At 35.7% G+C, this 9534-nt stretch overlaps 1 pseudogene; it reads right to left on the reverse strand.

The window, feature by feature from the left end:
• Positions 1–1876: 1876 nt before the first annotated feature.
• On the reverse strand, positions 1877–4920 carry LOC124448422 (annotated as a pseudogene).
• Between the last annotated feature and the right edge of the window lie 4614 nt (positions 4921–9534).

The following is a 9534-nucleotide window of genomic DNA, read 5'->3' on the forward strand; positions in this document are numbered from 1 at the left end:
TCTTCATGAGTCATAAATGTCATTTATTAATGTTAACGGTGAATGAAATAACACATATTTGGCTAATAGACGGTGTGGACCCAAAGAATAATAATTGCTTACAAAGGAATCGAAATTCCTTAATATACAAACATTATCATCAAAAATACGCATTCTTTTGAAAGACAGTGATATTTGTTTTTGGTAAGTAAAAATTGTTGTTGTTTGTATTTGTATCTTTGTTTGATTAATTAGCAGTTACAGGATTACAAACTTCTACGGGCTGCGTAAAAAAATATATATTATGGTATTAGGGTGAGACTGATTTATTCAAAGTGCATAAATAATATGACGAGCAACTCGCATTTAATGTTACATTTATACATTAAAATCCCTCAATGACATGTTGGTTATTTGTCTTTTTTACAAACCTTTTACGCGTTAATAGCTTGAAATCTTGAACAGTTGAACTTTAAGATAGATTTAACATTTGGAAAAGTTAAGCGTCATGTGTCGTCGATACGTGGCCAAATGATTTTAATTGTACAACGGAATTTAAATCATCTTAAGAATATAGATTGTTATGAAAAGAAAAGATACGGCTTTATGATTTTTAATGTTATTGTTCAAATGCTTGAATTTATTTTGGATCAAAATGATCAATAGAAATGAGAAGTGTAACTGTTACTAATTTACACCGTCCAGGTGTTGTGACTGCCTAGTGTGTTTCAGCCGGGACTACTGCAGTTTAGCGGAAACCTTGGACACTAACCCAAATCCTACCATATAAATCCTAAGCCAAAACGAGCCCGCGCTCCCCATACAAGCGCTTTGGGTGTCCGCTAAACTGCAGTCTAGTCAAAAAAAACTGGAGATCAGCTTAAGCGAAGAAGCTTTGTTGTTGTTCTGACGAGCTTTTTATACTTGAACGAGTCCCCCACCAATTTTTGCCATTTATATAGCAATGTAAGTGTTAAACATATTGTCTCGAAGCTCCTTGTGTCATGCCTTGACGATGCTGTATTTGTTTGCTGTATTCGATGACCTTGCTGCCTTGACGATTTCGATGAGCTCGGCAAAGCAATTAAACCAATTAAATTCTTTGTTAGATTCAAACTAAACAATATCCTGTTTCTATGCCGATTTTGCATGTATGAATTAGCCATGAAATTAGCAGGAAACGCAGTAAAATGGTCGAAACGCAAAAATAACAATAACCGCTGAAACTCTGCTTTTGACTGCTTTTCATTCAATATTCATTGCAAAATCTAGAAGCAGCATTTAAAACTTGGAAAAAAAGAACGTAACTATCATAATGAATATGAAAATTAAATTAGTTAACTATGGTTAACGCTGCTATAAGTATTATTTTAATCATACATGAAATATGCATAAATTTTGAAAATTTTACGTGCAGCACTCGCCAGTTTTGCTGTACCTTAAATCATCGTCATTGGTTATGAGTTATAAGTGACTGCGATGAGAGGAACAATTGAACAATTGTACAAAAATGAAATAATAGAAAAATTTTTCACATATCGACGATACATGACGCTTAACTTGTCCAAATGTTAAATCTATCTCAAAGTTCAACTGTTCAAGACTTCAAGCTTTTAACGAGTAAAAGGTTGGTAAAAAAAAGACAAATAACCAACATGTCATTGCGGGCTTTTGATGTATACATGTAACATTAAATATGAGTTGCTCGCCATATTATTTATACATTTTGAATAAATCAGTCCCACCCTCACACCATAAATTATATATATTTTTACGTAGCCTGTAGAAGTTTGTAATCCAGTAATTGCTAATTCTTTTTGCTATAAAACATGCACAGAATCATGTGTGTAAAAGCCGAGTTTAAAATTAAAGACAATAAATAATATTACACAATAAGTGATGTAACATAAAGTAGATATGACTTTAATGTAACGTTACAAATTTTTCAATTTTCAGTGAAACTTTATTATGTTAAATCTATGCTAGTGTACAGTGTAAATATAGCAACAACATGCCATACAAGATAATGTATATGAACTTTTAGCTCCTAAGTATAATGTGGTTGGCTATAAATCTTACCTAAGAAAACAACAAGAAAAAATCTCTACATGCATTTGAGTTATCTATTTCTACATAAGTGCGTCTGTATATTGAGTTGTTCTTAAACCATTAACCAACGAACAACAAAAAAGCAACTGTGATTGTAATGATAAATGTAAAACCAATGTTTGGGGAAAACTTAGAAGATGCCGTATTACGTTCATTTGTACCTTCAACACAGACACTTGGATCACATTCGTTTGCTTTAATTTCAAATTCTGCCGAGTCACTGTTAGACATCACCGAGATGTAGATGGGTCGGAGATTTTCTTGACTTGATCGTTTTGATCGTCTCGTGGTGGCGCTTGCTGAAATCACAATAACTTTATCCTTCTGTGATGTTCGTTCAAATTTTAAATCGTAGTTGTAACGGTATGGATGTAGGGTCGTACGAGACACGTAAAGAATAGTACTGCCTAGGAGGTCTTTTACATCTATTTTTAGGTTCAAATTAGGCTTGACTTTATAATTGAAGTATTTGTTTTCGCCTTTTTTAACATTGGCTCTAGTCGTTTCGTTTTTTGCCACCACTAGAGGCTCGTAGCATGCAGACGACGTTATAGTGGAAATAATAGCATTGAGATTTGAGAAAGAGCTCAATATAAAGACGTGTTGATTTGATGAAGCAATCTTCTTTAACTGTGTTATGTCGTGATTGGCAATCCCAATGGCATAAATAATAATTTCATTATTTTTCACAATCTTTGCTGGTGCTGTGATACTATCATGCGATTTTCCATCAGTTAGGACGATAAGTATTCGGGGTATTCCGTCTACCGTTGGACGAAGACCATGATCTGTTGTGAATTGATCGATTAAAATGCGCTGAAGTGCTGCACCAAGCAACGTTTCTCCACTACGATAAGCGATCGACGAAATTGCCAGACTATACTCCGATTGTGTAGTGTAATCGTTTAAGTGGAAATGTGAAGAATAAACAAATGAAAAAGTTGATAAGCCAAATCTAGCACCGTTCTTTCGAAATGATTTGATAACATTTTTTACAAAGTCAAGACATTTCTGAAAGTTATTTTGTCCTACACTTCCTGATTCGTCAAGAAGAAAAACAAGATCCACCGGTTTACTGCAATTGGAAAACGTTGCTTCAATTAGGTCTGCTTCGTCGTCACGTCGGATCAAATCTCCACGTAATTGCGCATCGGGATTTTTATAAAAATTTCTTAGTTCCTTTACGGCTCCTTTCCAGTCATTTGTGGTCACGGCTTTCCAGAATTTTGGATAAGCTTGTGGATAACCAAATTGAAACCAGACGCTAACAATAGCTGTGCGAACACCACGAGGGAGAAAATCAAATGCTGTAGAATCAGTGGTTTTATCTCGATCGTATCTGCTCTTTGTTTCTTGCACAATCTTTGTCTTAATCACACTTGTTACATTCTTCGCCTGCCCTCGGGTAAGTTGTAAGGGATTTTCAATTATGGCGCATGCTGCAGTGTCTTTTTGCAAACCAAAATATGGCTGAAGTCTTGTCACGACTTCACTTGTTACTCCATTGAATGATGCCCGTGACTTATTTCCTGTCAGGTATTTTGAAAATCATCATGTACAACGTCGATATATGGCAGTTATAATTTTGATATTAAATTAATTCTACTAATTGTGTTCTATGCATGAGAATTATTTAATAAAAGAGAAGAATAAAATTCCTCGTAAACGTTTGATTTAATTTGTATCTCTAGTTGTTACCGGAAGAGAGATTTAAAATTATAATTTTTGCTCCTTACAGAAACTATAACCAGAAGTGACGCTTTCCTTATTATAACCTTGCTTGAACATCCAACCCAATTCTGTAAGCCGATGTAGAGTTCAAGGTCGCTAGTCTGTGTAGCTAGTGTATGCAGTATGCATTGCTTTTGTATAACTAGGGTTGCTCCCATTGCTCCCCCCCCCCGAAAGAAATTTATAGCTCTCAATGTTTAATGGAAAAAATGGGTTCAATAGCTTCCTTTGTTCCCAACCAATATTGTAATGTTTACATCTGCGTGATTACTAAGACCACAACGCACTGCGCGCTTCAGTCACTATGAATGAGTCTATTTGTGATTGAAAGCGATTTAAATTCCTTAGGGCACACAACTATATCAAACGCTGGTCAAGCTTTTTATCGACGTTCTTAAACTCTCGTTGAGCGTTAAATTTTAAGTTAATAGCGTTTTGGGAAAGGTTTTTCGTTCATAAACTCCATTTCATCGATCTAAAAGCTTTATGAAGAATTTACAATACAAAAACTACTCTTCATAGAGAATTTTGCCGATGGAAGATTTATTTTCACTTTTATAAATAACATACTATACCTAAATCTACTCCAGCACCTATCGTCACACCGCTATTTCCAAGAACTTCTCCCGTAGAGGGATTGATCGGTACATAACCTTACTTTAAAAAACCTTCTTTACAATAAAGAAATTTCGTGTCGATCTGCTGGTCCAGAGCGTCTGACGAATCACCACTGATATTAGGAACACCTGATTTCCACGAATGGGGACAATCTAGGATTTCCTCTCTGCAGTCGACAGGAACTCGAGACATCCCAATATATTTCGTAGCGTTGTATGCCTCGTTACATGTTAGGCCATAGCAAGTTGATACAGCCAAAATGACGAAGAAAAAGAATTTGTAAGTAGAAAACATCGCTATCACCCTCGATTTTTTTAATAATTTTATGTTCAATGCTATTTAAAAATGTTGAGCGTCGCTCTTCAGCGTCGTTTTTTATAATGAAAGACCTATGGAATGCCAGAGCTGTCTTATGCCATGATATTTTGTTACGTCTTGTTAATTCATCATTATATGCGGTCCATTCGTCTTTATATGCAGTGATACTTTCGTTATATGCAGTCCATCTGTCATTATATGCATTGACATTTTTGTTATATGCGGTCCATTTGTCATTATATGTATTGCACTTTTCATTATACCTTAACTTATTGCGTGGTTATTTCGTTATGTGATAATTTCGTTATGTGGTAATTTCGTTATGCGGTTATTTCGTTATGTGGTAATTTCGTTATGTGGTAATTTCGTTATGTGGTAATTTCGTTGTGTGGTCATTTCGTTATGTGGTTATCTCGTTATGTGGTAATTTCGTTATGTGGTTATTTTGTTATGTGGTAATTTCGTTATGTGGTAATTTCGTTATGTGGTAATTTCGTTATGTGGTTATCTCGTTATGTGGTAATTTCGTTATGTGGTAATTTCGTTATGTGGTAATTTCGTTATGTGGTAATTTCGTTATGTGGTCATTTTTATTTCTTCGTTATGTGATGTCTAACATGAAGTACCTTCGATTAACTGAAACACAGGCACAAATTGATCCATTTGTAATTTGTAACAAACGATTTGTTCAACACTTTGAATAGTCTAACAGTCAATAGGCAATAGTATTTGCGTTAATAGCCCTGCTCTTAACCAATTAGAATTGAGAAATTTTTTCATGTATATTATTAATAATGAAATACATGATATAATACTATGGATAATACACAATACGGAATAGGAATAAAAATGGCGTCAATCGGTGACATGCAAAGAGTTTTGGAAAAGCTTGGATTTAGCTTTCATACTCAACGTTTTATAGAAGAACGCGTTACTCCAGATATTGTTTGCAGACTTTCATTGCACGATTTGAGGCAACTCGGCTTGTCTAATCCTAGTGAAAAAATGTCTTTGAGAATCGAGTGCACGAAGTATGGAAATGCACAGCCATCAAAAAGAAGTACAAATGAGACTACCCATGCTATGTTTGAAATACCGAGGGAGCTATTGGAGAGTCTTTTAGAAGAAGATTTCTTGATAAGCGAAATTGCAACAATGTTATCTGTGTCTGAAAGCACAATATATCGTCGAATGAGAGTTTACGGTCTTAGCAAATTCAGCTTTACTGACATTTCTGATAATGAATTAGATGTTCATGTTTGTGAAACGGCCAGAGAATTTCCGCATTGTGACGAAAGTATGTTTAAACAGCTGCTTAAAGGAAAAGGGATAAGAGTTCAACGACATCGACTTCGCGATGCCATTCATCGAGTTGACAGCCAGGGTGTAGCAAACAGAAAGAAGGGTAAACTTCATCGTCGAATTTACAACGTTAAGGGCCGAACCAGCTATGGCACATCGATACAAATCACAAGCTTATAAGGTGGAATTTTTTATTACTGGAGGAATAGATGGCTTTAGTAGGTTACCTGTCAGATGGCTTTAGTAGGTTACCATGTTGGTTTGTACTAACAACAACAAAGCAGAGACATTGCTTATGAATTTCGTAGATGCAGTTACAGAGTATGGCTTGCCAAGTCGAGTAAGAACAGACAAAGGATTGGAAAATGCTCACATTAAAGACTATATGTTGGAGAAAAGAGGAATTAATCGTGGCAGCATCTTGACTGGATGTAGCACACACAATCAAAGGATTGAAAGACTGTGGCAGAATGTTTACCAAGGTGTTCTGACCTTCTATCACAGTTTGTTTTATTTTCTTGAAGATGAAGGATTGCTTGACCCATTTAATGATATTCATGTTGCTGCTCTTCATTATACATATATGCATGAGATCAACAATAAACTTATTATGTGGGAGAAGGCTTGGTCAAATCACTGAATGAGATCAACCAGCGCAGAATCCCATTGGAATCGATATCTCCAGTGAAGACCTGAGAGTATGGTGTGGAAGGTCATGCTCATGATGAAATTGCTGAAGAACACGAAGGCAGACCCATCTTTACTCCACCAATTCTTCAACTGAGTGAAAATTGTCTCGCTGAACTATCCTCACTGGAAAAAAAATCATAACAGCTTTAGAATTGAACTATATGCTTCCACAGTACAGATCACTGAAAGGCACACAGAAGTTTTTCGTTATGACAGTCTTGACTAATGTTCGGTTCTTGACTTTGTCTAAGCAAAACAGTATTACTACTAGCATCTGCTGTATCAGATTCAGATGAGCTAGAAAGTCCAGCAGTACAAGTATACAAGTTAGACCGTAACTCATTCATGAGAAAGTCTTTGTTACATCCGTGGCACACTTGTTTAACATTAACCAAAGGTTCTGATTTGAGAGGTTTTGTTGAAAGACTTTTTTGTATTGGTCTTAGATAGACCTTAGATTGACTGCCAATGTTTTGCTTTAGGTGTTGTTTGACCTACCACTGACATTTTATCATGGTCAAGTGTCGGTAATTTGATTCGCATTGGAGTAGCTCAAAACCACCGCCATCCCGAATTTGAGGAAATCCGACAGTCTCCCCATCAGACAGCTTTTCTGCAGACATAATTTTTTCTGCTACTAGTTCCTCATTGTCAGTAAGCTGAAATTTGATCTTTTTCAGTCCTAGCCCTGCGTTGTGAAGAGTCTGCTTAGTTGTCGTAGAGGGAATGCTACTTTGCAGTCGATCTGCCAAACAAAAAATGTTGCCAGTCTATGGCCACATAGCGGGCTGAGATGCTTTTCTTTTTCTAGCCGTTCCCCTTACATGCCGAGGATGAAATAATCTTGCCCTTTCTGCAGCGATTGAGGCAGAAGATGGAACAGGAGTAGAACTTGATGCTGTAGTATCCCTGCAAACAGCACGAAGACGAATACGCTCTCGTATTGTAGTTACGCCAAGTCGGATTAAATCTGCATCGGTCATAGCTAAAACTACGTCAGGCTCAATCCTTTCTTCGTTAAATCTCTCAAACAAACTCAAGAGACCTGCCTTTTCTAATATTTTATCCATTATATCTGGCAAAAATGACGCACGACGCAAATACTATTGCCTATTGACTATTTGACTATTCAAAGTGTTGAACAAATCGTTTGTTACAAATTACAAATGGTTCAATTTGAGCCTGTGTTTCAGTTAATCAAAGGTACTTCATGTTAGACATCACATAACGAACAAATAAAAGTGACCACATAATGAAATGACCACATAACGAAATTACCACATAACGAAATTAACACATAACGAAATTACCACATAACGAAATAACCACGCAATAAGTTAAGGTAAAATGAAAAGTGAATTACATATAATGACAAATGGACCGCATATAACAAAAATATCACTGCATATAATGAGGAATGGACCGCATATAATGACAGATGGACTGCATATAACGAAAGTATCACTGCAAATAATGATGGATGGACCGCATATAATGATGAATTAACAAGATGTAACAAAATATTATGGCATAAGACAGCTCTGTAATGTAAACTATTATAATGCTGCTGTAAAGCAATTGCTCTATAAAAGGCAACCAGGACCTTATAAGGACGGTGGTTTGCATGCCTAGCATCTTTTTCTGTCGTTCAGCAATTAGTTGCTTTAGTTGATTACGGGAATGCGTACAATTACAAGAATATATTTGTTTGAAAACACGTCCACGATTCAAGATTGTATCAATATGTACGCAACTAATAGTATACATCGTGTTTCACAAAACTAGTGCAATAGATAGTGGCTAAGACAGCCCGAGTCATTCCTACAATTCAAATTTTTTAACAAAATTACTTTTAATTTCTTTAGAAAATTAATTCCATTTTTTGTTTTTCCAGTGTATGAAAAGAAAAATGTTCGCACCGCAAATGTAAAAACAAGATATTTATAGTAAATATTTTTTCTCGATGATTCTCGAAGCAAACGTACTGAAAATATGAGATTCTATGAAGTCTACATTCTTGGATTCATTGTTAATCTTTGCTTTAAGAACACAGCAACTTGAAAGAGTTTTTGAATGCTAGCTGTGAGAGAAGGAAAGCGCCTAGCGATTTGAAAAAAGTAATAAGAATTATTCATTATTCAGGAATTTTAGTTAATTTGAGTTTACTCGCCTCCAGATCGATGCATCCGAAATTAAGAATAGATCGTGGACTTAGTGTAACGAAAATATCTTTTCCTTTACCCTGAAGCAGTTCAAAAACGATGATAACAAAGAGTGCCTGAACTTCTGCGGCGGTTTTATGAAGGTAATACAGAAAGAATTAATTACCTTAATTCCAGCCCGAGTTTGGATCGCCCCTTGGCGCGAAAAGATATGATGATGATGAAAGCAATGTGTTTGCCGTCACACATTACAGAATCACCTGTAGGTATTCTCGATTCTCTTTACACCAGCATGCTGTCTACAAAGGTTCCAGAGTATTCACTTCCATTTTAAAAAGAATATTTTTAAATTGCTACTAACATTTTCATCCCAACAGAAAAGCATATCCTGAATTGAGTAATCTATTTGGAATAGAAATGAAAGCCGACCAACGCTAATAAAGAAAATAATCCGTGTTAGTAGGCTTGATTGGCTAGTACTGTCTACTGAAAGCCAATAGATAGCTCATTGTACATAATTTAAAGAGCTGATTACATGAACCCGGGTAGCCGGGATTTAGCGAAGCGTTAAATCATATTTTGGCAAATGCAAAAGATCAAATACTCAAGAACAAAAAACTTGTTT

Source organism: Xenia sp. Carnegie-2017, unplaced genomic scaffold (genome assembly GCF_021976095.1).
Source record: "Xenia sp. Carnegie-2017 unplaced genomic scaffold, XeniaSp_v1 HiC_scaffold_23, whole genome shotgun sequence".
Lineage (NCBI taxonomy): Eukaryota > Metazoa > Cnidaria > Anthozoa > Malacalcyonacea > Xeniidae > Xenia > Xenia sp. Carnegie-2017.